The sequence below is a fragment of the Erinaceus europaeus genome, chromosome 13 (genome assembly GCF_950295315.1).
Source record: "Erinaceus europaeus chromosome 13, mEriEur2.1, whole genome shotgun sequence".
Lineage (NCBI taxonomy): Eukaryota > Metazoa > Chordata > Mammalia > Eulipotyphla > Erinaceidae > Erinaceus > Erinaceus europaeus.
In genome coordinates this window covers 2375316-2400498 of record NC_080174.1, presented here as the reverse complement: position 1 = coordinate 2400498, position 25183 = coordinate 2375316, and the positions used below count along the sequence as shown (strand labels likewise).

The window sequence follows — 25183 nt, the reverse complement described above, 5'->3', positions numbered from 1 at the left end:
TTTCATTGCTCCTGGGTCAAACTTTTCATTTAGAGTATTCACAAAAAGGATTTCTATGAGAGGGAGGGCAAGAAGCCCAGCTTCAGAGCTCCCTCCGTGCGGAGTCCAACCCAGTCAGCCACAGCAGACAAGATTTTCAAGTGACTGTCACAAATATATTCAAATTTCAAGGAAAGTGTTCTTATAAGGCATCAACAGATGTCTCTTATCTCAAACTTAAAAGAAAAGATAAATAATTTACTGAGGGTGATGGATGAAGCCTCAGCATGGCAAAAAGTAAGTTTGAATAAATAAAATGTAGGGGCTGGGGAGACAGCATAATAGTTCAGCAAAAGACTTCCCTGCTAGAGGCTCCCAAGCCCCAGGTTCACCACCATCACCAGCACCAGCACCTGGGAGTAACTGGTCCTGGAGAAAGCTCGGGTGCTGCAGTGTTTCTCCCCTGCCCCAGCACCAGTCTCTTTTTGTATCCCTTTCTAATACATCTGAAAAGTTGACTACGACCATGAGATTGTGCATGCGTGAGGTCCCAGCATGCTAACAGCAACCAAAACTCTATTAAGGTGACAATTCTAGAGCTGAAAATTACAATTAATATGGATTTTATGGGAGTGGTTTTATAATAAATATAACTGTCAGAAGATGCTGTGAACTTGAAGTTAGATAAATAAATGACTCAAATCAGAATAAATAAGAGCAAATATGGGAGAGTCGGGCGGTAGCGCAGCAGGTTAAGTGCATGTGGCGCAAAGCACAAGGACCGGTGTAAGGATCCTGTTTCAAGCCCCCGGCTCCCCACCTGCAGGGGGGTCGCTTCACAGGCAGTGAAGCAGGTCTGCAGGTGTCTGTCTTTCTCTCCCCCTCTGTGTCTCCCCCTCCTCTCTCCATTTCTCTTTGTCCTATCCAACAACAACCACATCAACAACAACAATAAAAAACAACAAGGGCAACAAAAGGGAAAATAAATAAATAAATAAATAAATAAATATATTTTTTACAAAAGCAAATATGGTTGAGGAACATCAGTAGTACCTGAGAGGTGTGTTGTGATATAATAGGAATGTGTACAGATGACTGGGTACAACTGGAATCCCAGAAGGACAGAGGGCAAATGCAATTTTTAAAAATAACAACAATGAAGGAGAGAATGTCTGGGAACTCCCCACATTTGGTGAACAACTCAACAGCAGGACCTATCCTGTTTAAATAAATTACTTGTTGTCCTCCAAATAAAATTTTGGTACAAGGCATGAGGTCCCCAATTTGAGATATTAAACTTCACAGGTAAATTAGTTAATTTACCTTAATATGAATTTGCTTTCTTCCTTATTCATGTTAAGCCATACTTTTTCATCTCTTTGCTTTTTGGAGCTGCAGCCTGGCACTTATGTGGTTTCCCAGTTTCTGGCTGCTTTTGCTTTCAGGTATAGAGACAGAAGAAGGAGAAATAGCACAGCACTGGAGCCTTCTCCAACACAGTACCCACTCCTCATGGGCCAGGGGCCAAAGCTGAGCCACGTACATCTCAGGGCACCTGTTCCGCCTGACGAGCTGTCACTCACAATTATTTTTAATGTTTGAAATAATTATTTTACCTCTGGCAAAAATAGCTCTATTTTCATAATTGTTCAGACAGCATGAAATTATATTTTAATATTTTATTTATTAATGAGAGAGAGGAGGAGGAGAGAGAGCATCAGACATCACTCTGGTATGTTCCCTGCTGGGGACTGAATCCAGATCTTGAGAATTCAATGGCTTATCCATTATACCACCTACCAGAGTGCCAGCGTGCAGTTACTTCAGACACTATCTTATTGCACATGGTACCTGTCATCACACATGCATTTTTTTTCAGACCAATCCAAGCAGGATTTCTCCTGTCCCTTAGGCATCATTGCCATTCTATAGCAAGTAGAGTTCCCCTGCTCCATTATGCAATTCACTTGATGCTTTATCTGAACAATGGAATATTATATTTCATTGTGTTTGCCCCTGCCTGGAGAATAGCTATTTATTTCTTAATGAAGCAGGAGAGTGTGCTTTCCCCCAGATTATTTAAGACTCAGTTGAGACACAGGAACAATAAAATAATGAATAAAAAACTCTACTCTCAGGACTTAACGAGCTGAATTGGATAAACAGACAATTTTCTTTAAACTTTCAACATCGTTTGTTCTTAATATATGAGTTTATATTTGTCTGAGAATGTCTACCAAATTATTATGACGTAAAAGAAAAACAATTTACATTGAAATGAAAATCTCTAAGCCACAAACAGAAAATTACAAATACTTGTCAAGCAAAACAAACAAACAAGAGTGTTCTGAAACTAAAATAAACACAAGTATTAATGACTGTTATTAAATTTCACTTAGTAAACATCTAATGAGAATCCACAGAGGGCAGAGCTGGGCCAGAGCATGCCTGGGTGACAAGTAATAAAATACTTGACAAGTAATAAAATAAAAAAGATTACTTTGATAGAGCAAAAGTTAATGCTCATGACTTTTTACTAGTTTTTATAATATTTATCTTGTTTATTTCATATGTGAGAAGCCAGAACACCACTCCAGTACATGCAGTGCCCAGGACTGAACCGATGGCCTCAGGCAAGCAAGTCCTATGCTCTACTGACTCAGCTAGACCCCCAGCCACCTCCTGTTCATGGTTTTTTCTCCTCACTGGGGACCTTACTCATGAGAAATTTCACCATTCCAGATAGACCAACAAGATCAGAAGAGATGGAAAAGATAAAGAAACAGCAGAGCCCCCTCTGGGACCTACCAGAAGAATTGTCTCCTTGGGCAAGAAGGGAGTTCACTTACCTGCTGCGGGGACAGAGGAGAGGGGTGTGGTTCACGGGGAAGGAAAAAGCAGTTGAGGTGGATTTGCTTGAGTCTTTTTTTTCTTATAAAAATTTTTATATGTATTTATTTTCCCTTTTGTTGCCCTTGTTGTTCTTCATTGTTGTTGTAGTTATTATTGTTGTTGTTACTGATGTCATCATTGTTGGATAGGACAGAGAGAAATGGAGAGAGGAGGGGAAGACTGAGGGGGGAGAGAAAGACAGACACCTGCAGACCTGCTTCACCACCTGTGAAGCGACTCCCCTGCAGGTGGGGAGCCGGGGGCTTAAACTGGGATCTTTATACAGTCTTTGTGCTTTGTGCCACATGCACTTAACCCGCTGTGCTACCGCCGGACTCCCTGCTTGAGTCTTAAGTGTGGCTCTTAAAGGATGCGGAAGCAGAGGCATCTGATACTTGTGGGATCTGAAAGCCAAAAGCTGCCACTTTGCGAGGAATAAAGTGAACTCCCAGAAGCAGGTGAGAAAGAAGGAGAATGACTCCCAATAACTGGTGAAGGATAAGGGACAGGTGAACAAAAGTGAATGTATAAAGAGAATGAGAAAGAAAAACAAGAAAAACAAGGAAATGTGTTACGTCCTCCCCACAAAAGAGATTTTCAAGATGGCAGGAGAAGCCACACTGTGAATCCCTGCACACAGAACAGTGAGCTATACTTGATGCCATCCCATCTTTGCTCCCATGTCGGGAAATTGTGAGGATGTGGTTGAGCTTGGCAGGGCTTGACTTGAGGGGACATCCATCCTGTCAGTCTCTCTCTCTACTGAGAGGTTGAGCAAGGAGGGACACGACTTCCCAAGATTTGCCCCATCTTATCAGACTCCCTGCCTCACAAAGCACCCTGCATTTTTCTGCCTCCAGGAGCCTGATATTCCTTAAAACATTAAGCCAGCTCCCCCTGCTCCACCTGTATTCCTGATACTATGGCCTATCTACATAATCATTGTCTTGCCTGAAAGATCCTCACCCATTCCATTCCTTTGATCTATCTTCTTTCTATCCTCCAGACCCTCCCTGCCTGCAGAGTATCATTAATCCCACCAGTTAAAACCCTCGCAACAGTTGCTAAGGAAGTTCCTACCTTCCCAGCCCCTTTTGCCTTTCTCCACCCCTTTCCTAGCCATTTCCATTTCCAACTTGCCACTACCAGGTCCGAACTTTAAAAGCCTGGGCTCTCTGATCAATAAAGAATCAAATCAAATTGCCTCGCCACCACGAGCTCTGTTCCTGGGTCATCTCCCTCACATCACTGAGTGAGTAGCAGCCAAGGCTGGCTCTGGTCACGTTGTCTCCAAGCCAGGGAGTACACGCCCAAGAAGAGGCACCCCCACGCTAGCCCGGCACTCCCAGGTGTCAAGTAAAATGACAAAATGGCATCAACTAATGGCCCAGATTAACACCTGTGTGCAAATCTTCCGGCCTGTTTCACAGCATCCTTGCACATATCACTCCATGCCATGTGAGGACAGCTATGAAGACTTCCAGAGCACCCTCCCAGATAGCCACTGGTTTTCTACAGTCACCACAGGAATTTTCTGACTTCCTGGAAGGTTCAAGAGATAAGATTATCCAGTGAGATTGGTCTACACTTCCAGTCACAAGAGCACCTTTTTAAAAATATTTATTTTATTTATTCCTTTTTGTTGCCCTTGTTGTTTTATTGTTGTAGTTGTTATTTATGTTGTTGTTGTTGGATAAGACAGAGAGAACTGGAGAGAGGAGGAGAAGACAGAGAGGGGGAGAGAAAGACAGACACCTGTAGACCTGCTTCACTGCCCATAAATTGAACCCCCCTGCAGGTGGAGAGCTGGGGGCTCAAACCAGGATCCTTCTGCCAGTCCTTGTGTTTTGCGCCACGTGTGCTTAACCCTCTGAGCTACCGCCCAACTCCCACTAGCACCTATTTTGAGATGAATGGGGCTAATGTGACATGGTGTGCTCCGTCTGACCCTGTCCCCCAGCCGGGGTGGGGGGTTGGCACAGGTTGTCTTTGGCCCACTGTACCCCCTGAGGGGACCAAATGCACCCCCACACTAGCCCACCCAAGAGTTCTCTAAATGTCATCATGAGAAGAAGACTGGAGTATACTGACAATACCCACAAGAAATTCATGGTTGACCCTCCTTGAGGTGTCTGCATCAACCATGCCTGGGTGAGGGGTAGAGGGGCTTATAGATAGACGCAGGGGTGAGTTGAGGTCTCAGTCCTTACAGATAGATGCAGGGATGAGTTGAGACCTCAGTCCTTACAGATAGACGCAGGGGTGATTGAGACCTCAGTCCTTACGGATAGACGCAGGGGTGATTGAGACCTCAGTCCTTACGGATAGATGCAGGGGTGAGTTGAGACCTCAGTCCTTACGGATAGACGCAGGGGTGAGTTGAGACCTTAGTCCTTACGGATAGACGCAGGGGTGAGTTGAGGTCTCAGTCCTTACGGATAGATGCAGGGGTGAGTTGAGGTCTCAGTCCTTACGGATAGACGCAGGGGTGAGTTGAGACCTCAGTCCTTACAGACAAATGCAGGGTGAGTTGAGACCTCAGTCCTCACAGATAGACACAGGGGTGAGTTGAGGTCTCAGTCCTTCTCTGAGCTACTGAGCAATGAGTTGAGCCCCCTCCTCACCCCAGGGTTACTTTGTGTGACCACGTGTCTACCTGTTCCCGCCTGTGCCTCTCCTGAAAGACATGTTTTTGCTACTGTGCTTCCATTTTCTGTCAGGAAGAAGGACTGATTTCTCTATTTAAAATGGTCTTCCCTCTTCCTTAATTTACTTGAGTGACAGCTCGCTCCCCAGGAAACAGGAAGTGTGCACTGGATCCCCTGCTGGTGGCAAGTGGCAAGGCCTCTGAGGAATGGCCCCGGTCCCACCTGTTGGAAGATTCCTAAAGAAAGTCTAGAGGAGGGGAGTCGGGTGGTAGCGCAGCGGGTTAAGCGCAGGTGGTGCAAAGCACAAGGACCGGCATAAGGATCCTGGTTTGAGCCCCCGGATTCCCACCTGCAGGAGAGTCGCTTCACAGGCGGTGAAGCAGGTCTGCAGGTGTCTGTCTTTCTCTCCCCCTCTCTGTCTTCCCCTCCTCTCTCCATTTCTCTCTGTCCTATCCAACAACAAATGACATCAACAACAATAATAAAAACCACAACAAGGCTACAACAACAAGGGCAACAAAAGGGAGGAAAAATGGCCTCTAGGAGCAGTGGATTCATGGTGCAGACACTGAGCCCCAGCAATAACTCTGGAAGCAAAAAAAAAAAAAAAAAGAAAGAAAGAAAGAAAGAAAGAAAGAAAGAAAAGGAAAAGAAAAGAAAAGAAAAGAAAGGAAAAAGAAAAGAAGAGAAAAGGAAGCCTAGAGGAGCACAGCTGTGGGAGAACCCCGCAGTGGTGGAGAATGCAGAGACGCCACTGAGGACACTCATGGCTGTGCAAGAGATTGTGTAAGAGGAGGCCGTGGCCTAACTGGAGCCTTTCCCCATGTCCCCTGCCACGGGCCCCATGTGAAACTCTCTTGAAAGAACAAATGTGAGGGGCTAGATGGTGGTGCACCTGGTTAGGCACATATGTTATAATGTGCAAGGACCCAGGTTCAAGCCCCCCCCCAACCCTCAGGTCCCCACCTGCGGGGAAAAGCTTTGCCAGTGGTGAAGCAGGGCTGCAGGTGTCTCTCTGTCTCTCTTCTTCTCTACCTCCCCTTTCCTCTCAATTTCTGGCTGTCTCTACCCAATAAGTAAATAAAGATAATTTTTTTAAATTAAGGAGTATTTAAATAAAAGCATGAAATTTCCTAATCTTCCTTTACTAAGTTATGAGGTAGGATTCATGCAGAAGTGAAATTAGACAGAAGAGAAAACTCCAGACCAGTTACCCAAGGGTTCTGGGGAATTCCAAGGGTTCTGGGGAATTTCCCAGAAGCCCTTTCATGTATAAACCCTCTCCTCTTAAACCTGTCACATGTCCCTGTCACCCCTGGGCCAGCCTCTGCCTGGCTGGCTGAAAGTACCAGGTGTGGCCCCTAGCCAGCCTCCTCCCTCACTGATGCAGGATTTTGCGCCCCAACCCCCGTGTCCTCTGTGTGCAGACAGGATGCAGCCCAGTGTCTGAGCTCCCGGGACCTCACCATACCTCCAATGCTTGCTCTGAGCAAGCCTGCAGAGCCCCAGCCCCTGCTGCCCCGCATCTTCTGTCATGGGGCAGGGTTGGCGGGGGTTGGGGGGGTGTCAGCTTGGCATATCCTTCCCCTCCCCCAGGAATGCAGGCAGGCACTCCAGGTTCAGAGCAAACCAAACACACTCCAAATGGGGACAGACCCCACTGCTGGCATGAGACACCGTCATGGAATTCCAAAGGTTCTGGAAAAAAAAAAAAGCAGAACCAACCAGTCTGAAAGGCGTCTCTCAGGAGGGGAACTCTCCCAGGCCCGTGGGCTCTTCTGATGTGAGGAGAGTGCTCCCACTGCCCCTGGACGGGCAGGCTGGGGTGGGTCTCCAGACACCCAGGCTCTTGGGAGAGGGAAACCGTGGATTGATGGCCAGATGTCCTAGGTCCCATTCTTCTGCCCTGAGATCAGGGAAATGAAAAGTTCAGCCTACATCCTGATGCTGTTAGTGACACAGTGGTGAAAAGAAGTCATAAGGGAATAGGGAACCCCGAGACCCTGGCTGGGAAGAGGATGTTAGCATGAAATACAGCCCTTCCTCTAAAAGCCTCTCAAGATAAACACTTCCCTCATGGGGGTGGGGCAGGGTGAGAGGTTAAGGAGATCAGCTAAGAAAGCTTTCCAGTAACACCATTCATGAATTTTAATGCTACAAATGAGGACAAATTAAGGCTGGGGGGGGAATAATAATTGTAACTGTTGCTATTTCCTTTTAGACATATTTTATTTATTTATTTATTTATTTATTATTGGATAGAAACAGGGAAATTAAGAAGAGAAGGGGAAAGAGAGAGGGAGGGAGAGAGGCACCTGCAGCCCTGCTTCACCACTTGTGAAGCTTTCCCCCTGCAGGTGGGGACCAGAGGTTTGAACCTGGGTCCCTGTGCTCTGTAACATGAGTGCTTAACCAGGTGTCCTGCCACCTGGCCCCTTTCTTTCTTTCTTTCTTTCTTCCTTCCTTCCTTCCTTCCTTCTTTCCTTTCTTTTTTAACCTTTATTTATTGGATAGAGACAGCCAGAAATCCAGAGAGCAGGGGAAGATAACGAGGGAGAGACAGAGAGACCCCTGCAGCCCTGCATCACCACTTGTGAAGCTTTCCCCCTGCAGGTGGGGACCAGGGGCTTGAACCTGGGTGCTTGTGCACTGTAATGTGTGTATTCAACCAGATGTGCCACCATTACTAGGCCCCATTACTCTTTGCAGTGTGCTTTTTCTCTTTTCTTACTGGGAAAACAAAACAAAACACAAAACAACAAAAAACAAACTGAAAAGAAGTCATGTCACTCACCAAGCAAGGCTGCTGGGTTGAATCTGGGGGATGCGAGCCAAGGTGACCAGCCCTTGCCAGATGTGAAGCCATCCCTGTGTCTCCCTCCAGGGCCACTTCAGTGAGGTTTCCCGCATCACAGAGCAGGAGGCATCTGCAGAGACCAACGCCACACAGAACTCACCACATGGACTTTAAGTCACCACTGCTGGCCCTGAGTTCTGGGGTCCAGGACCACCACAGGCTAGAGGAGAGAAGTGAGGGCACAGCAGGGTTTCCATGGGCAGAAACACCAGGGCAGCCAGGAAGAGGCTGAGGCTGGGGCCCCCCAGGAGTATGGAGCCTCCAGGTCCTCCTACCAGGCACCTTTGCTCCCTGGGTCTCCCAGGTGTGGAGCAGGAGATGTGCTCTGTGCAGGAAGCAAAGCTTTGTAGCCACTCCTGGGGCGGCTCAGTGGCAGGGTACAGGAGGTGTCACAGGACATTCACAAGGTCCTGAGTTTGTTGGGAAACTGTGAGGAGCCTCACAGAGCACCCTGCACTCCTGACACTATGGCCTATCTACATAATCATTGTTTTGCCTGAGAGATCCCCACCCAATCTATTCCTTTGATCTATCTTCTTTGTACCCTCCAGACCCTCCCTGCCTGCAGGGTAGTGTTAATCCTACCAGTTAAAACCCTCACAAGAGTTGCTAAGGAAGTTTCTACCTTCCCAGCCCCTTTTGCCTTTCTCCACCCCTTTCCTAGCCATTTCCATTTCCAACTTGCCTCTTTCAGGTCTGCCCTTTAAAAAGCCTGGGCTCTCTGATCAATAAAGACATGGCATTGTCTCGCCACCACGTGTCTGTTCCTGAGTCATCTCCCTCGTGTTGCTGAGTGAGTAGCTGCCCAGGCTGGCTCCACTCAAGTTCTTTCCAACCCAGAGAGCACGCGCCTGGGAAGAGGCACCCCCACGCCAGCCCGGCATGAGTTCAATCCCCGGGTGCTATGATTGTCACTGTGATGCTCCAATGGGTTCCTTCTCTCTCTCTCTCTCTCTCTCTCTCTCTCTCTCCTCCCTCCCTTTCCCTCTCCCTCTCTCTCTCCCTCTCTTTCATAAATAAATCTTGCTTAAAAGGCTTTCAAGATTCAAGACTGTAGGCACAGCTGAAGCTGGAGAAATGAATTTGAGGAAGAGACCCAGGGAGCTCTGTCAGTCTTCACACTTGCTGCCCAGGTACCCAGGTACCCAGGTATCCAGGCATCCAGGCAGAATGGTGAGGACTCCAAAACCCAGACTCTGGGCCAGCTCTGGAGGGCAGGGGCTTTCTGGTCAATGTGGCCAGAGCCCTAGAGGAAGTGGGCAGTCCACAGCCAGCCAGCCAGATGCTGGGCAGCCAGCTTAGAGTAATGTCCACTTGGCTGTAACCTCTACCCCATACACAGTCATGAAAACACTTCAAGTGACTTCTTATGAAATGTAACCTATAACTAAAGACCACCAGGTGGTGGAGAAGAACTTTCATCATAAAATAATAATAGTAATGATAATAATAAATGGGGTCAGGAGGTGCTACATCCAGTTAAGTGCACATATCACCAAGTTCAAGTCCCGACTCCCCACCCGCAGGGGGGATGCTTAACAAGTGGTGAAGCAGGTCTGCAGGTGTCTCTCTGTCTTTCTCCCTCTCTCTATTCCCCTTCTCTCTCATTTTCTCTGTCTGTCTAATAAAAATTAGTGCTAGCAGTGAGCACCGATGATGACCATAGAGTCAAAAAACAGTGGGGGGAGCCAAGTGGTGGTGCACATGGCTGAGTATGCACATTACCACATGCAAGGACCCAGGCTCAAGCCCCCACACTCCCACCTGCAGATGGAAAGCTTTAAGCTTTATAGGCAGTGAAGCAGGGGTGAAGGGGCTCTCTGTCCCTCTCCCTCTCTAGTCCCCTTCCTTCTCAATTTCACTCTGTCCTCTCAAATTAAATAAAATTTAAAAATACATATTTTTAGAACATTAAAAATAAAGAACCAGAGACTATGGGCCAGGAAAAGGTCACAGAGGTGTCATCCTGGACTTGCCAGCTTCAAGACCCCAAGTTCAATCCCCAGCAATGCCATATACCAGAGCAGAGAGAGTTCTCTTTGCTCTCTGTCTCCCTCATGGAAATAAAATCATTTTTAAAAAATACGATGAAACAAACAATTAAGGAGAAGAAGCTTGGGGGGAAGAAAGAGCAGGCAAGATGCAGGAGAAACTTTATTGAAGTCGTAATTGCTACCCAGGGGGAGAATCTAGAATATTTTATGTCCCCGAAATAAACAAGCCCGTTTTAGGAAAGGAACGTTGTAAGAATATCAAAGAGCTCTCAGGAGGTAAACTGATAGTATTGTCAGTGCAAGAAAGAAAGAACGAGAGAGAGAGACAGAGAGAGAGAGGAAGGAAGGAAGGAAGGAAGGAAGGAAGGAAGGAAGGAAAAGGGAAGAAAATCAACTCAACCTACTGTGTGAAGCAAGTTGAAATAACATTCTGGAATGTAAAACTGAACCAAAAAAATGGAAAAATAGAGACTGGGAAGATAGCTCAGTGGTGGAGTGCACACCTTACATGTTTGAGACTTCAGCTTTAATCCCTGGTACTGCCTTACTCTAGCCTCTATCTATCTATCTATCTCTAGCTCTCCCCTCTCTCTTCTTATTAGTGATTTAGTATTGATTTACAAAATGATAAGATGACAGGGGTACAACCCCACACTGCTCCCACCACCAGAGCTCTGTGTCCCCATTCCCTCCATTAGAAACTGCAGTGGTTCTCCCAAGCTCACAGATATAAGTTGACTATCATTTCTCTATTTATATTTATCTATCTTTGCCCTTTTTTTCTATGGCCCTGCCTTCTTTTCCATTCTAAGTCACACCTACACCTCATATTACTCCCCATTGTCTTTCCTTTTTGTCTTCTTCTCACACAGGCTCCCGACGGAGTTGGGGTTAAGAGCTCTCTAGTCTCTTTTCCTCTTTCATTCCCTATCTCATTCCCTTCTTCTCCGTCTCCAACCCTCTCCTCTCTCCCTCTTTCTTCTCCCTCTCTGTCAACTAAGTACAACATACAGCCTTCAGAGAGGAAGCTTCCCAAGTAGTGAAGCAGGTGTCTCTCTTTCTTCATTTCTATCTTCCTCTTCCTCATAATTTCTCTCTGTCTCTAACCAAAAATAAATAAATAAAAACCAAATAAATTAATAGCATGTTTTTTAAAATCAACAAAATAGAAGGAATAAGAAAATTGGGTACAAGAATAAACAGATAATTAGCTGGTCCAACTGAGAGGTCCAACGTGTGCTGAATCAGATACAGAAAGAGAATCTGCAGCGCGGTGAGGAAGGAATTAGCAAGGAAGGAATCTGAGAGCATTGCTCACACGGGGAGAATAAGAATCGTTGCTAGATTTATTTTTCATCTAGTCTTCTTTGTAATTGGATTTGTATCATTGAAGATGCCTTTAAAATTTAGATGGGAAAGAGTTCTGCCAATATTTTCCTCTAAGTATCTGATAGTTTCTGGTCTAACATCCAAGACCTTGATCCATTTGGAATTTACTTTTTTTTTATGTGGTAAAATGTAGCAGTTCAGTTTCATTGTTCTGCGTGTTTCAACACAATTTTTCTAACCCCATTTGTTAAAGAGATTCTGCTTTCCCCATTTAATAGTCTGGGCTCCTTTGTCAAAGATTAGATGTCCATAGTTGTGGGGCCTCATTTCTGGGATCTCCATTCTATTCCACTGGTCAGTGTGTCTGTTCATGTTCTAGTACCAAGCAGTTTTGATGACAATGGCCCTATAATACAATTTGAGATCTGGGTGTGTGATGCCTCCAGTTCTGTTCTTTCTTCTCAAGATTGTTTTGGCAATTCTAGGTCTTTTCTAGTTCCAGACAAACATTTGTAGTTTTTTTTTTTTTCTATTCTCCTAAAAAAACAAAATTGGATGGGCTTGATGGGGAAAGCATTAAATTTATAGATGGCTCTGGGTAGTATATTCATTTTGATGATGTTAATTCTTCCAACCCATGAACATGGAATATCTTTCCACTTCTTTGTGTCTTTTTTCTATTTCCTTGAGTAGTGACTCATAATCTTCAGTATACAAGTCTTTTACTTCTTTGGTTAGGTTTATTCCTAGATGTTTCATTGTTTTTGTTGCTGTAGTAAAAGGGGTTGATTTTGGATTTCTTGTTCTTCTGACTTAGTGTTTGCATAAAGGAATGCCACTGACTTTTGTATGTTAATTTTGTAGCCTAAAAGTTTACTGTATTGCCTGCTAATTTCCAAGAGCTTCCTGCGGGATTCTTTAGATTTTTCTGTGTATACTATCACGTCATCTGCAATGAAGCTGCTTCGAGCTTCTCCCCACTGAGTATGATGTTGGCTGTAGGTTTGCTATATATAGACTCCACTATCTTGAGGAAATTTCCATCTATTCCCATTTTTTAGTGTTTTGATCATAAAAGGATGTTGGATTTTGTCAAAGGGTTTCTGTGCATCCATTGAGATAGTCATGTGGTTTTTGGTCTTGTTTTTATTGATGTGGTGGATCACATTGATTAATTTATGTATATTAAACCAGCCTCACATCCCTGGATAAACCCCACTTGGTCATGATGAACCATCTTGTGTTTTGTTGTTGTTGTTGTTTGTTTGTTGTTCATTTGTCTGTCTGTTTGTTTGTTACCAGAGCACTGCTTAGCTATGGTTTATGGTGGTGCAGGGGATTGAATATGGGACTTTGGAGCCTCAAGCATGAGAGTCTGTTTGCATAACCATTATGCTATCTACCCCCACAATAATATTTTAAATATACTGCTGTATCTGGCTGGCTAGAATTTTGCTCAATATTTTCGCATCTATGTTCATCAGAGATATTGGTCTGTAGTTTTCTTGTTTGGTTGTGTCCTTATCTGCTTTTGGTATCAGAGTGATGTTGGCTTCATAGAAGCTGGAAGAGAGTATTCCTGTGTCTTCAATCTTTTGGAAGTTTTAAAAGTAGGGGAATTAGCTCTTCCTTGAAGGTTTTGTTGAATTCATTTGTTAAACCATCTGGTCCAAGACTGTTATTCTTGGGATGGTTCTTGATAACTATTTCGATTTCTTTGGCTGTGATGGGCCTGTTCATGTTTTCTAGTTCCTCTTTGTTTAATTTTGGAAGTGTGTAGGTATCTAGGAACTCGTCCACTTCTTCCAGGTTTAGAAAGGACTCCAAAACCATCCAGACTTTACAGCAATAAAGGAAAAAAACAATATGCAGGCATGAAAAGAATCCTCAAACCAGACACAGCAGAGTACCAGAGCAGTCACCTTGGGTCCTGAAGTAAACCAGTTTTCAAACTGGAGTTTCATGAAGGGGCGGCATCAGCCAAGAGCAGCCGAGGCAGCTGAGTGTGGTGTGTTCTGGAAATGGGGAGGACTGGGTACTCAAGGCCGGGTCACCCCTACCAGGGTGACGAGGACCTGAGCTCCCAGCGTTACTGAGCCAGGGTACTAGAATCCGCACACCGCTCTACCTGTTGTGCACACTGCAGTGTGTCCTCAGTGTTGGGGTCTTTGTTTTGAATCTTCTTTGTTATCGATGGTGTGTCACAAGACGGTAAGACGACAGGGTCTAGCTCCATCCCACACTCCACACCAGGGTTCTGTGCCCCCTGTCCCATGATAAGCACCAGAGTTGTAACAAAGACTAGTTGTATTACTTCTGGTTTTGTTTTATTACTATTTTAATTATCTTTATTTATTAGATAGAGACAGCCATACACTGAAAGGAAAGCAAGAGATAGGGAGAAAGACATACACACAGAGAAAAAGACCTGCAACACTGCTTCATCATCACCTCCAGTTCCAGCCATTGGTCCTGAAGGACACAATATCATCTTTTTGATGGCAGAGTAGTACTTCATGGAGGATCTATCCCATCACTTCTTTATCCAGTCATCTGTGGATGGGCATTTAGGCTGCTTCCATTTTGTGGTTGTTGTGAATAAGCAGCTGTGAATACAGGGCTACATGTGTCCCTTCTAATTAGTGTTTGGTGTCCACTGGGTAAATGCCTAAGAGGGGGACCACTCTTGGTATTGGGGTCTCTCGGTGGCAACCAGAAAGTGGGAGTTACGCTTCCATTAGCCCAGGCCCCACTTGAATTCACTTTCTTCCTTTTCAGTGTTAGTGTAGCTTCTTCTTCTCCTCCGTCTCCTTCTCCTTCTCCTTCTCCTTTCCTTCTCCTTCCCCTTCTTCTTCTTCTTCTTAGCATTTTATTATTTAATTGTTTTTAATGTATGAGGAAGAGAGAGGGAGAAACAGACCAGAGCCCTGCTCAGCTCTGGCTGATGGTGGTGCTGGGGTCTGAACCTGGGACCTCAGAGTCTCAGGCAGGAAAGTCTTTTTGCAAAACCATCATGCTGTATGCCAGAGCAGAAGAGCACTATGGCCACATAGAAAAAAGCAAAAAATACACACAAAAAACCATCAGCTGGGGCCCTATTTGGAGAGTCCTGAGATTCCCTAACAGACATGAGGGGCCCAGACCTCAAATAATCCCTCTCTCCATTGTTACTGGTCATCTCTATCAGGAACAACACAATAGACCCCTTTGTGGGCCCCCATAGGACCTTGCCCTCAACTTGGAGCAACAATGGTCGAGAATGTTCCATCCTCTGAAGGGAGGCTGGACAACATACTCTATGCTACACCTGAGGAAGATGGGTCCTGATATTGGGGCAGCTTGGAACATTCCCACTCATGACCACAGAACATGAGCTCAGATCTACAGGGATGCAGAGGTCACACAGGCTCCTAAGCTGAATATGGGCCCCAGATCACATCAAATCAATGGGGTTTACAGTCAACAATATTTATACCACCTTTCCCATATTAGGGAGCTACTCTCTTCCCTGATCCAGCTTTCTGGTCCTTTTTCCAGCCATGACATCATCTCCCCAGACAGTAACTAGGATCCACCTGCATATCAGATTTCAGAATCAGGGGGGAAAAAAAACTAGTATAGCCACAGGCCCTTTGGAATATAACTAAAATGTGCCTACTAGCTATCTACAAAATGTAGACCCCCCCCCCCAACTCTTCATCTGCACTATTCCAGCATTTAGGTCCATGATTGCTCAACGACTTGTTTGGCTTTGTATGTTAACTCTCTTTTCTGCCACCAGGTCCCAGATGCTACCATGATGCCAACCAGGCTTCCCTGGACAGACGACCCCACCAATGTGTCCTGGAGCCCCGCTTCCCCAGAGCCCTGCCCCACTAGGGAAAGAGAGAGACAGGCTTGGAGTGTGGACCCACCTGTCAACACCCATGTTCAGTGGGGAAGCAATGACAGAAGCCAGACCTTCCACCTTCTGCTCCCACAATGACCCTGGGTCCATACTCCCAGAGGGATAAAGAATGGGAAAGCTGTCAGGGGAGGGGAGGAGATACGGAGTTCTGGTGGCGGGAATTGTGTGGAGTTGTGCCCCTTTTATCCTATGGTTTTTTCAATGTTTCTTTTTTATAATTAAATTTTTTTTAAAAAAAATGCACGTGGGAGTTGGGTGGTAGCGCAGCGGGTTAAGCGCAGGTGGTGCAAAGCGCAAGGACCGGCATAAGGATCCTGTTTCAAGCCCCCGGTTCCCCACCTGCAGGGGAGTCACTTCACAGGTGGTGAAGCAGGTCTGCAGGTGTCTGTCTTTCTCTCCCCCTCTCTGTCTTCCCCTCCTCTCTCCATTTCTCTCTGTCCTATCCAACAACGACGACAGCAATAAAAACAATAATAACCACAACAAGGATAAGACAACCAGGGCAACAAAAAGGGGGGGAAATGGTCTCCAGGAGCAGTGGATTCATGGTGCAGGCACTGAGCCCCAGCAATAACCCTGGAGGCAAAAAAAAAAAAGTGCATAAAAAGACCAGCAAAAAGAAAAAATACACAAAAACACATGCAGAGAGCTCAAAAGAAAATTCTCTGCTTAAAAAAAAAAGGAGTGGAGTCCACCTTCTCAGGCTCTACTTCTTACTTGTTTATATTTCTGAGAGAAAACCTGAGACCAGAGCCTGCTGTGCCAGCTGCGGTGCCAGGCCCAGCCCCAGAGCCTCGAGCTGGCGAGCCGGCTGATGAAATGCTTCACTACGGAGCTCCAGGCCGGGTTCCTGCAGCAGCCGGACAACTGGTCAGCTTCACCCGACTTTTCTGTCTCCTCGTGCACTCCAGCTCATAATTCAGGCCAGATGCCTTTTCCCTGAGCTCTGAGTCTTCAGAAATAAAATCCTACGAGTCTCCCTTTGGGCTCGTGTAGAGAAAGTAGAGAGGGTAAGAAAAGCTGCCCATCAGCTCGCTGTCCGATAAATAATTCGCCAGAGACTGTAACAGCTCCCTGCAGTCTCCTCACACACAGCAGAGAGAGGCCCAGCGCTGACACGCATCCCCAGACCAGGAGATGTGTGCATCCGTCCGGCAAGGCCCTGCCTCTCGCGTCTGGAGACTCCTCCACGCAGATGAATCTGCTTTGGTCTCACGGGTGACAGTTTGAGGAATGAAATGAAGGGCCAGAGGGAGGGAGAGAGTCTCAGAAAGCAGTGCGTCTTCCCAGGACCACAGAGTGGGGATGGAATCTCCTCCCGTTCACCCACTTTCATCAGCCCAAAGCACCCCGGCCAGGGAGCCACACTTCTGGGACTCCCATACGCACAGCTGTGATCTGGGTGTCACATAGTCACCCTTAAATGTCTGGCACAGCTGGGGAGGGAGGTCGAGCCTCACCTGCAGTGCTGCCCTGCCTCTCTCGGGGAGACCCCCCCCACACACACACACACACACAGGAACCGGGAGCCAGAGCCTGGAAGTGTTTGACTCAAAAATCACATTATGTGCAGGATTTAAAATATATATATTATTTACTTTGCATGATTTAAAATATACATATTATTTGCCTTACTCATTTTTCTTCTTTAAAGAATTTTATTGTTTTGTTATCTTTATTTACTTGGTTGAGATAGTCAGATATGAAGAGGGGAGACCTAGACAGCAAGGGAGAGACACCTGCAGCCCTGCTTCGCCACTCGCAAAGCTTTCCCCTGCAGGTGGGGTCTGGGGGCTTGAACCCGGGTCCTTGCTTATTGTAATATGAGCGCTCAGCCAGGTGTGCCCCCACCCAGCCCCTTTACTTATTTTCCTGAAATTATTTTATTAGAGGGATTAATGGTTTATAGGCAACAGTAGATACAGTTGCTGGTCCATATGTAAAATTTCTCAGTTTTCTACATAACACTCTCCTCCTCCACCATCAGCACCAGGACCTGAAAGCCCCCTCCCACCCCAGAGTCCTTGACTTTGGGGCAAGACACCAAACCCAGTCCATGTTCTGCTCGGTGTCTCCCCTTCTGTTCTCATTTCTCAGCTTCTGCCCATGAGTGAGACCATCCCATCTCCATCCTTCTCTTTCTGGCTGATCTCACTTCACAGGATGCCTTCCAGCTCCATCCAAGAGGAGGGGGAGAAGGTGAAATGATCCTTCTTCACAGGTGAGTAATATTCTGTTGAGTATCTAGACCACAGCTCTCTCGCTCATCTGTCACACCTGCAGGCATATTATAGACTCTACGAGCCATTCGATAGAAATATAGTATCACAGGAGACAGAAATAATTTCATATGAGAATCCAGCAAACATCTGAAAGCGGCTGCAGCAGGCCCTGAGTTTGATCCCCAGAATAGTGCCTGACTGTTTCTCAGCTAGTCGGTCAGTAAGCAAATAGGTGAGTAAGTATCTAAGTGAAACAGACTCTGAGCTGTTGTCGACGCCTGGAGGTTACAGGCAGGCGTGTCCACCCCACGGGTCACCAGTGATGAGCGAAAAATAACGGCGAAAGATGTCAACCCGGCACGAGCCCAAGTGGAACGATTCAGTGCTGGAGAAAGGTAACGGACAGAGGGGCAAAAGGAGAGGTGAGAGGAGTCAAGGATGAAGAGACTGAAGAAGGGAAAGAGGAGGAATGAGGGGGAAAGGATTCACAAGGGAAGCACAAGGTGGTAAGGGAGGAAGGAGAGAAGTCACTCCAGTCGTTTTAAGGCAGCGACAGAATGAGGGGGGCAGGTGGTGGTGCACCTGGTTAGGTGCTCAAGTCACAGTGCGCAAGGACCCGGGTTCAAGCCCCTGGTTCCCTCTGCAGAGGGAAGCTTTGCAGGTAGTGAAGCAGGGCTGCAGGTGTCTGTCTTTCATTCTTCCGCTCTACCTTCCCCTCCTCTCTCCGTTTCTCTCTGTCTCTATCTAATAATAAATAAATGAATGAAAATATTTTTGATAATTATTTATTTATTCCCTTTTGTTGCCCTTGTTGTTTTATTGGTGTAGTTATTATTATTGTTGCCATTGTTGGATAGGACAGAGAGAAATGGAGAGAGGAGGGAAGACAGAGAGGGGGAGAGAAAGACAGACACCTGCAGACCTGCTTCACCACCTGTGAGGCGACCCCCCTGCAGGTGGGGAGCCGGGGGCTCGAACGGGGATCCTTATGCTGGTCCTTGCACCTCGCACCATGTGCGCTAAACCCGCTGCGCTACCACCTGACTCCCAAAAATATTTTTTAAAAGAGGGAGAGAGAAAGGAAAGGGGGTAAGGAGAGGAGGGAGAAGAGAGGGAGGAAAGGAGAAGGGAGGAAAGCAGGGAGGAAGAGGATATAAGGAAGGAGAGAGGGAAGGGAAGTGATGGAGGGGGAGGAGGGAAGGACTGAGAAGGAGGAGGAAAGGTCAGGCAGATTTGTGGACGCACGTGCATCTCTTTATTCTCCTCATAGGGGATCCATGCTTTACAGGTGTCAGTGAAACACAGTCACTGGTCCGTGTGTCACACTTGTCAGTTTTCCACATGACAATTCAACCCCCACTGGGTCCTCCTCCGCCATCTTGTTCCAGGACCTGAGCCCTCCCCCACCCCAGAGACAGTTACTTTGGCGCAAGACACCCGCTCCAGTCCAGGCTCTGCTTGGTGTGTTCCCTTCTCCAAAATCTCTTTTTCAGTTACTAAGTATTGTAATTCAAGTTGAATTTCTCCTTGAATGCCTCCAGGTAACTGCCCCTCCCCAGCCCGAGAGCTAGTGGTTGTGTTCTGCCTTTGACGTTCGTGTCCCTCCCCGTGTAGTGTCCTGACTGCTCGTCATGCATAAAGCACGTCTGCGGGCCTTATATATTTTAATGGGATATTCACAGACTCTCGCGCACCACGTGCTCTGCGACTCATGTGCTTTTCTGAAACGTCATGTTGGTCTAGTTGTCTTAACATGCTTAGCCCTGCATGGTAATATGTGCACACCTGGGCTGCTCCAGGGCCTTGCCGCTGTATTGGAGGCTCTTCTGCAAGCTGTTCCTGTGCGCACACAGTGCCTGAGAGCAGAGACACCTGCTCGTTCATCCTGCCCGAGAGCCTCGGCTCTTCCTGACACGACCTGTTCAAGAAGACAGAGGCCTAGCATTGGCCTCAGACTTTACCAGAAGCTCATCCTGTGAATTTCATCTTTTAGAGTCTTTCCTCTTCTTCTTCTTCTCCTTCTTCTTCTTCTTCTTCTTCTTCTTCTTCTTCTTCTTCTTCCTCTTCCTCTTCCTTCTCCTCCTCCTCCTCTTTCTTCTTCTTCTTCTTCTTCTTCTTCTTCTTCTTCTTCTTCTTCTCCTCCTCCTCCTCCTCCTCCTCCTCCTCCTCCTCCTCCTCCTCCTCCTTCTTCTTTTTGAATTTGCTGATGCTGTCTTTGTGTCTTTGTGGCCTAACATATGGTTGATCATTGAGAATGACCCATGTGAACTTGAGTAGAATGTGTATTCCAGTTTCTTGGGGTGAATGATTCTGAAAATGTCCAATAGTTCTAGTTTATCTATCTCCTCATTTAGCTCCCTCATTTCTTTATTGATTTTCTGCCTGGATGATCTGTCAGGTTGAGAGAGTGGGGTGTTGAAGTCCCCTACTATGACTGTGTTGCTGTTAATATATTGCTGTAGCTCTTTCAGTAGATGTTTGATCTATTTAGATGGCTTCTCATTGGGTGCATAGATGTTAATAATTGTTAAGTCCTCTTGGTTGATTGATCCTCTGAGCATTAAGTAGTGTCCATCTCTATCTTTTTTAATCTTATCTATTTTAAAGTCTATCATGTCAGATGAGAATAGCTATTCTTGCCCTTTTTTGTGGGCCGTTGGCTTGTATGATAGTTTTCCATCCTTTCACTCTGAGTCTGTGTCTTGTTGAGTTAGTTGTGTTTCCTATAAATAGCATATTGTTGGGCTGTGTTTTCTTTTTTTAAATTTCTTTATTGGGAAATTAATGTTTTACATTTCACAGTGAATACAATAGTTTTTACATGCATAACATTTCCCAGTTTTCCATATAACAATACAAGCTCACTAGGTCCTTTTCTGTAGACTTCACCCTTATTTCACTTAACATGACTTTTTTCAAGCTCCATCCAAGATGGGCTGAAAATGGTGAAGTCGCCATTTTTAATAGCTGAGTAGTATTCCATTGTGTATCTAGACCACAACTTGCTCAACCATTCATCTGTTGTTGGACATCTGGGTTGCCTCCAGGTTGTGGCTATTACACATTGTGCTGCTATGAACACAGGTGTACACAGATCTTTTTGGATGGGTGTGTTGGGTTCCTTAGCATCTATCCCCAGGAGAGGAATTACAGGATCATAGGGTTGGTCCATTTCTAGCCTTCTGAGAGTTCTCCAGACTGTTCTCCACAGAGGTTGGGCCAATTTACATTCCTACAACCTCTCCGGCATTTGCTGCTGCTGTCTTTTCTGATGTGTGAGAAGTTCTCAGCTATTATGTCCTGAAAAATGCTTCCTTCCTCTCCTTCTCGTTCTTCCTCTGGTAAGCCAATAATGCATATATTATTTCTTTTGAAGTCATCCCATAGCTCTCTTTTGTTTTCAGTATCTCTTGATCTCTTTTTGAGATCTCTTACTTCTTTTTTAGTTGTCTCTAATTAGTCTTCAATATTGCTAATTCTGTCTTCAGCCTCATTTATTTCATTCTCTCTCCCCTCTACTGTTTTCTGGAGTTCATCTATTTTGTTACCCTGTTCTGACACTGTTTTAGCTTGTTCAGCTAGTTGTGTTCTAAGCTTAGCTATTTCAGCTTTCAGCTCTCAAATAACCTTGAGACAATTAGTGTTTTCTTCCAGAATCTCATGTGTTGTTTCTGCATTTCTGATGACAATTCTTTCAAACTCTTTACTCACTCCTGTGACTGTTTTCATAACAAGCGTTTGGATGTTGACCTCATTGTTCTGTGGTTCAACCTTTAGGGGGCTTTTAGCTGGATTCTTGTCCTGGTTCATTTCTCCAATATTTATTCTTGTTGGTTTAACCATTTTGTATAGTATGTTATGAGGTCCCTCACTCAGTACTTTTCAAATTACTAATCACTCTTGCCTGGATTGACTTGTGTCTAAGTAAGGTACTTAAAGAGTTCACAATTATGGAAATTGAAAGTTGTTTCAATATTATTTTAATCCCTAAGTTGGAGCACAGTCACTTAAAAGCCTCTTGTTTTCTTCTTCACAGTAGGCTGTGGGACGCTGAGGGCTTTTAAACTATCGGTAGGCTTCTTAGCTTAATCACTGACTCCTGACCAAGAGATAAAGCAGGGTGGGGTAGAGATAGCACAGTGGTTATGCAAAGAGACTTTCACACACCCAGGATCCAAAGCTCCAGGCTCCATTCAGTTTCTCTGCCAAGCCGGGCAGCAGTGCTGGGCCCTGTGAGTGTCCAAACAAGTGCCGTTTACAGTCTGTAGGTTCTGAGGCAACTATTCACCATGTTCTCATCAGGAGAGCAATGTGGAAAGGCTCCCACTATACAGCCCCACTGCTAGGCCACCGAGGTGTAGCTACACCGAGGTGTATCTCTTCTCCTGAGTTTCCTCGTTAGTTCTCTGTCCCCTGGTGTCAGCACAGCTCCCCCCCCCCCAAACTCCAGATTCTGAGGGCAGTAGCAATGGAGACTCACAGTTGCATTTGGTGAGTCTTAGGGGAGTCCTCTCCTCCCTTCAGCCATTTTTTTGTTGGTGAAACAGACTGGAGGTGGTGTCCCAACTAGTAAACTGTCACCAGCCACTTAATCTCTCCCTAGGCTCCTCTCTGTCCACAAGCCACATATGTTTGCACTCACCTGTGGTTTGATGGTGGGTTCCTGAAGCCGTTCTAGTCCTGCCTTTCTGTGGTCCCAGGTGATCTCCCCACCCCTCTCTTTCTGGCTGATCTCACTTCACAGGATTCCTTCAAGCTCCATCCAAGAGGAGGTGAAGAAGGTGAATGCATCAGTTTTCACAGCTGAGTAGTATTCCATCAGGTGAAAGTTGTGGTACATACACAATGTGGCTCTCATTCTATTTGGAAAAAAAAATCAGCCTTCAGCTCCAGAAGCAATCACAACAACAACAAAATTAAAACAGATTTGTCAGGAACCCGCACACCATGGGATCAGATGTGCTCCCATTCTGAAGACTCAGTTGTCAAGTTTTTATCAGCACCTAATTACTAAACCCCATGGTAATATGCTGATACTATTTCTGCTCTGACTCTTTAACTATCTTTAAAGACGTATAGGTAGCCAAGAGGGAGGGCTTATATTCATCCCAAACCTATGATTATGGATGTTATTTCGTAGATGCTTGTGTATATTTTTATCTACAATCATTTTCCATTTGCTGCAAGATGTTCCCACCAGGTCTTATAATTCAAGTCTGCTTAAGTGGGCTGGTTAAGCTGGTTAAGTGGGCAGTTTCTGACTAAATACAAAGACATTAATTTTGCCTTTGTTGTGGAAAGACAATTCATTTAACAGGATTTTCTTTCCTTTCCTTGTTCATTTTCATCGTCGAAAGAACATGGCTCCTTTGTCTCCTGCTTTCCATTATCTCAGATAAAAAACCTTTTGTCATTCCACAAATAGTCTTCTGTATTTAATATGCCTTTTTTTAAAGGTAAATGAACCCAGGTAGAAAAAGGTTTTTTTATTATTTCTTTATTGGGAGATTGATGTTTTACATTTGACATGACTTTTCCCCCTCCTTTCGGCTGCTTTTAAGACTCTCTTCTTTCGCTGTTGTGTGTTTACTGGTGACTGCTACTTCTGGCCACTTCCCCATCTTGCTCAAGTTCAAATCCCAGGAATAGCTGTTAAAAGTGCCAGACCAAGGGACCGGGCAGTGGTGCACCAGGTTAAGCGCACATAATACAAAGCACAAGGATCCGGGTTCGAGCCTCCAGCTCCCCACCTGCAAGGGAGCAGGTCTGCTGGTGTCTCCCCTCTTCTCTCAATTTCTCTGTCCTATCCAATTAAAAGAATGGGGAGAAAGTGTCCTCCATGAGCAGTGGATTTGTAGTCCAGGCACTGAGCCATAGCTGATAACCCTGGAGGCAAAAAAAAAAAAAGGGACCAGGTCAATGAAAAGATAAAGGAAACGTGGGCCCAGGTTTAATCCCCAGCACCACCGTCAGCCAGAGCCAAACAGTGCTCCTCTCTTTCTCTCTTTATCTTTTTATTTTCCTCTGTATCTCCCTCTTGTTGAAATAAAGTATTTTTTAATATTTATTGATTTACTTATTCCCTTTTGTTACCCTTGTTGTTTTTTTATTGTTGTAGTTATTGATGTCATTGTTTTTGGACAGAGGGAAATGGAGAGAGGAGGGGAAGGCAGGGTGGGGGGAGAGAAAGACAGACACCTGCAGACCTACTTCAAACCGCCTGTGAAGTGACTTCCCTGCAGGTGGGGAGCCAGGGGCTCGAACCAGGATCCTTACAACAGTCTTTGCACTTTGCACCACATGTGCTTAACCCTCTGAGCTACCTCCTGACTCCCCAAATAAAGTATTTTTAAGAAAGGACACTCATGGAATGAAAAGCTCAATAAAGAAATTTTCACCAGCCAGATAGTATGGGCAAAATCCCAACAGAAATTATAGAACTAAATAATATTGTTTCTGAATTAAAAATCCAGTATGGGGGCTTAACATCAGAAACTATTGTATTTACTGACAACTGTAAAACATTAATTCCTCAATAAAGAAATAAAAAAAAAACAAAAAGAATCTGGGAGTCGGGCTGTAGCTCAGTGGGTTGAGCACAGCTGGCACAAAGCGCAAGGACCGGCATAAGGATCCCAGTTCAAGCCCCCGGCTCCCCACCTGCAGGGGAGTCGCTTCACAAGCGGTGAAGCAGGTCTGCAGGTATCTGTCTTTCTCTCCCCCTCTCTGTCTTCCCTTCCTCTCTCCATTTCTCTCTGTCCTAGCCAACAACGATGACATCAATAACAATAATAACCACAACAAAAGGGAAAATAAATACGTAAATATTAAAAAAAAAAAAAGAATCGAGCACCACTCTAGTCTCTTTGTCTTTTCTGAAAAATAAGCAAATATAACCTCAATAAAGACAGAGACGAAACCAATAAATATCTTGTCTAAAAATATATACGCTAAAGCACGTTTCTTTTGACTAAGGAGACCAGGGGAGAGGCCAGAGTGCCAGTCTCCTTGATGACTTGCTCCTCCGTTCCGTTCGTCCTTGTTTGGACGTGGCTCTGCCCACTGCACCCAAAGCCTCACAAGCAAACCGAGCGCTGTCCCTGTGGGCTGCCCGCCCAGCCCTCCTCACCCCTGTTCAGACGCTCCTTGGCGGTTAGTCTCTGCCGTCCGTCTGTCTGCGATGGCCTGAGTAAAGTGTGCAGACCTGCTCAGCGCTGAAGGAGAGGGCTTCCATCTCTCCGGGGCTTCTCTCCTCCCTCGTCCACTTGGGGTGACGACCAGACAGCACACACACTTCACTCGACTTTGCCTCGCAGATGAAGAGTCGCGTTTGCTCTTTCTTTCTTTCTTTTTCT

The 25183-nt window shown here is 45.7% G+C and overlaps 1 long non-coding RNA gene across 1 annotated transcript in view; it reads left to right on the top strand.

The window, feature by feature from the left end:
* Positions 1–15731, top strand: part of LOC107522873 (uncharacterized) — a 725389-nt gene extending 709658 nt beyond the window's left edge. The window contains exon 3 of the long non-coding RNA XR_009553586.1: positions 15488–15731. This is a non-coding gene — a long non-coding RNA (uncharacterized LOC107522873). The remainder of the gene's footprint in view (positions 1–15487) is intronic.
* The last annotated feature ends 9452 nt before the right edge of the window (positions 15732–25183 follow it).